The following is a 5000-nucleotide window of genomic DNA, read 5'->3' on the forward strand; positions in this document are numbered from 1 at the left end:
TATGAAAAGTCACTGATGACGAGGGTGAAACTTGTTTGGCGACTGTGGCTCAGGTGGTAGAGCGGGTCGGCCGATGATCGAAGGGTTTAGCGGTTCGATCCCCGTCCTGCCACTTGTGTCAAGGTTGTTGTGTCCTTGGGCAAGACACTTCACCCACCTTGCCTCGTGTGAATGTTGATAGTTAGCCTGCTATCGGTGTGTGAATGGTAACGTGGGAAATGGGAACAGGTCTCTCCCTTGTAAAAAGAGTCTTCAGTCTCAATGGGATTTACCTGTATAAATTAAGGTTAGAGAGAGTTTGTTCTCGAGGCAAAGATGCATTATTACCTATATGTAGATAGATGCTTTACATTTGAGTCACTCTTTGTCACAACTTATATTTACCGAGCGTTTCACACAGGCATTTATGAGTGACTACTAACTCTGTGTTTATAATACTAATTTATATCCGAGTACTAATACTAAATAGCTTGACAGTAAAGCTGGGGTATGTGATTTCTGATTGGTCAAAGTCAACATGAGCTGTACACTTTGACCAATCAGAGCGAGGCTCCGATTCTCTGTTCTTATTGGCTGTTGGGAGTCCATTCACTTTGGCACAACTTCGTTGGGAGCGTGTCAGGGAGGGACCATAGGGGACGGACCAAAGAGAACAAGTGGAGCGGTTGAGGTATTTGAATTCAAATCTCTATCCCAACTGCCGTTTTCTCCCCAAATCCTCCACCCCAGCTTTAATTAAGTGTGCATCTACAATAATCAAATACTCATTACAAAATAAGCTAGAGTACAGACAAGAAATCCTCAATTTATATTTATTAATTATTTATGACTGGCATGTGTGAGTGACTGTACTAATCTGCTTTATCAACACTGTGTAGGCGTAGATTAATTTGATGGATTGAGGCCAGATAACATAAACACACAACCCACCAACTGTCATCAGAGTGTCAATTAAAACTTATCCCTATATGCAAAATCCTGATTAGAGGAAGTGCACCAGTCAAATTAGATATTTCAAGCATCATCAGACCTATGCGAATAGCATAGAAGTAACAGCAAATATAAAAAGCTATGGTTACATTCCCAGATGTGCAACATATTTTAGGTTGACTTACTAACATTTTTAATATGTTTTACTAAAGGGGGATAAACTCTATCCATGTTTTAGCCTGATTCTTTAGAGGTGCTCCGAGGAACTTTCAGTTTGTGTTAATTCTTGCACCCCCTTTGGACAAAAGTGGTAGTGTTTTTACTACGCCAGCTGTAGTTCCAGGGCGAGCGTATATCCATGATAAAGGCATTCAGAAAAACTATAGAAAAATAGCATAATTTCCACTGATGGTCGACGTTTTGCAAAGTTTGGCTGTCATGCTTAGTGAAATGGTTCAACAATGGTGAATAGAATTATGAAAAGTATTTTGGAAATCATAAGCGACAAAGCTCCTTGACATACAGTAAATTGCCAGAGAATTATGTTCAATAATAGGAACCCTCCGTCACTCATAGTAAGACGCCAATTGAGAACGAAAAAAAAAAACGCTTTCAGTGCCTTTATATTTCTGACTGCGGGCTTTAAAGACCTACTTCACCGGTGGGAATATGAAGGTGTATTGAACTCTGAGATCCTATGTAGTATAAATGTGCAAACATTTTTGGAAATTGGTTCATCCTAGCCTGAGAAGAATCAGAAAGAGTGTTTTATGGTCTCACTGGCTAACACTACATTTTACTAGTATGACATCACACTAGTAAAGATCTAGGGTTAGGATTAACAGGACAGCTGGGCCATGGGAAGACTGAGGAAAGACTGAGGGAAGAAAAAACCTCATTCACTATATTATAATAGCGATTTTATAATGATAGAATGCCAGTTCCATATGGGTGAAGTATTCCTTTAACCTTGGCTTTCTCAACTCATACATAAAATCCTTCGTATGTACAGTATACACTTCTCCTTGCTTGTTACGCATTGCAATCGTCAATGATAGCACTTTGTTTTTCCGTGACCATCTGAGCAAAGATTGAATGCAAATTATACCATGCAACTCTGAATCGAAAGAGAGTCCGCCGGCAGATACCATATGTATAAAATCACCGCACGCCGATTTGTGCTTCCCGCTGCTTTCGAAAATTAAAGCTTTTGTTGCAAATAAATGAGACTCTTAGAAAAAATGCACACAATGTGCAGTCAAGAGTCCAATGTTCCGCTGTGATAGTGGGAGTAAAAAGAAAAACACTTTTCTTCCATTAAGATCTCAGTCTGAACCCATAGATAGAACATGAAGATATCACGATCAGCGTCACCAAATTATAAAACTCTACCGCCCCCCCCCCTCCCGCCTCTATACCTCCTTTTTTCTCCTCTCTCCTTCCCCTCCTTTCATTATTCTTCACACACTCAAACTCACTCACTCACTCACTCACTCACTCACTCACTCACTCACTCACTCACTCACTCACTCACTCACTCACTCACTCACTCACTCACTCACTCACTCACACATCAGCGCACCAAACTATACCCCCCCTCCTACCCTGCCTCTATACCTCTTTTTCTCCTCTTTCCTTCCCCTCTTTCATACCCCCCCCTCTATCGCTCCCTCCATCTCTGCGCTTAGTCGAGCCTGCCACCGCTCCATTAATCTCCCCAACAGATTGCCTCTATTAATTAGCCTAACGCCTCCCATCTTGCATGTAATATTCTGAGGTAATGGAGATATTACGAGGGATAAGGATATTTTCTGCAGACACAATCACTTTTAATTACCTGCTTGATTAAATATATAGACCCCCCCCCCCCCTCCCCTCCTCTCTTACCCTCTTCTGCCTGGCTGAGGGCCAAGAATACATCACCAAGGGTTTTTTTTTTCTTTTTTTTCTTGCTATTAAATTCGAGGATGACACATTTTCTCATGAGGGAAATTGAACGTGACTTGACTCCATTGATGACTTTAAAACGTTGCTTGAAAACTCACTCTCTTCGCGCCGGCTTTCAGTACAAGTTGAACTTGATATTTTATTATGCTCCTATTTATTGAGTTTGACTGTGTTTAAGCTTATGCTATATTATGTTTTTTATTAGCCTATACATCACTTTGGTCATCTGAGGCTGTCTTAAATGTGCTATACAGTATAAATACACTTGGACTTTGACTCTGAATGTGTCAGTTTGCCATATAAGGTAAAGCCTTCGATGACCGCGCATTGATTTTATACCTTCTGCTGTAATCCAGGTTTTTTTCTCAGCAGTAGAATCAACAACTGAAACATTTCTTGGGCGCTTTTTGGGATTTTTCTGAGCTCCTGCACCAGTGTCAGGGGGTGGGGGGGGGGGGGCGACACAAGTTTCTAAATGCTGCAATACTGAGAAATACAGAGAGAGTTTTGTGGAGCTGAATGTAACCGACAAAAAAAATTACGCACTATAGCTTTACACTGAGAAAAAAAAACTGAACTTAACAAGAAACAGCATCGCAAACACTCAATGGCGAAACGACTCGAAGGCATCTGAGAATGCACCTTCATGGAATTCCCTTTTTAAGACTCCATCAAGTATTTAACATGGATGTGAACCCTGGCCCACTGTTCAATAAGACGCTGCCACTGAATTGGACTTGACTCTGTTCTTTTTTTTTTAATATATGCAACAACCGCTAAAGAGTTTCTGTCACCCGGGCACAGAGCATGAATTAGTTTGTAAGATTACTTTGCAAGAAATGTCTTGTAATAGATGAGAGCCCTATTGTACTGCTGACAGGCTAATGCTTTACCCCAATGGAGGAACCTATTAAAAGTACATTCTCTGTTCTCTTATGGCCAGGAAATACACCTTTATGGGGGAATATAAACTGAAAAACGACCTGTGAAATATGTAGCATTTTTAATAGAGAGAGAGAGAGAGAGAGAGGGAGAGAGAGAACGAGAGAGAGAGAGAAAGAGAGAGAGAGAGAGAGAGAGAGAGAGAGAGAGAGAGAGAGATGCAGAGGGAACTGAAGAATAGCAGGTGGTTGGGGCAGAAGGGTTTTCTTTTTAAGTATCCTCCCTTCTCATTTAATATAGAGCACTGCTCTGATTTAACTGTCAAATTATGCATAAGGACCATGAAACATCGCCACTGACCTGTCTAATGAGTCTCTAGTGGGCATAACAAGAGAGAGGGTTGCGGGGGTTAATACTATGGGACCCGCTATCGCTAAAGCACTCGCCCGTGTCACTTTGATGTCCCACATTATAATTCCTTCTTTCCCCCTTGTTTAACTCTGCGTATAATGTTAATTGTCTTTCCTTTCGTTTTAAGTTTAGTTATTTGTCAATTCACACAAGGTACATAAAAATTTGTCTTTTCGCATATCCCCCTCTCAAGTTACCTCACTCCAGAGGGGGTCAGAGCGCAGGGTCAGCCATAGTACAGCGCCCATGGAGCAGTTTGGGGTTAAGTGCCTTGCTCAAGGACACAACGGTAGAGATGGTGGGTAAATGTAATACCAGCCACCACTAGTTTTACTGCTAACACCCTCCTGTCCGGTGCCGGGGATCGAACCAGCGACCTCCATGGTTACTGGTTGGCCCGGTTACTTTCTTCCATTCAAAATTGTTTCCAGGTGAACAACCGTCCCCTGTGTACACTAGTAATCCCAGGCACTACACACTGAGCGAATGAAGTCTTAAAAGGAGCCATAGCCCCAAATCTGAAAACAAACTAATTCTGTTGGCACTGCAGGGGCTCTGCTTTGTACTGTTATTGCTCAATACTGCAAACACACACACACACGCACGCACACACACACACACACACGCGCGCACGCACGCACGCACGCACGCACGCAGGCAGGCAGGCAGGCAGGCAGGCAGGCAGGCACGCACACACACACACACAACAACTCTCTCTCTCCTCTCTCTCTTAGTTGTCCAATTTTGATGATGACGTCCATTGTTACCATACACACTCAGACACAGACATGCTACAGACGTACAAAGTCTTGCAGCAAAAAAATAAAGTT

The sequence above is a fragment of the Ammodytes marinus genome, assembly GCF_949987685.1.
Source record: "Ammodytes marinus genome assembly, chromosome: 11".
Lineage (NCBI taxonomy): Eukaryota > Metazoa > Chordata > Actinopteri > Uranoscopiformes > Ammodytidae > Ammodytes > Ammodytes marinus.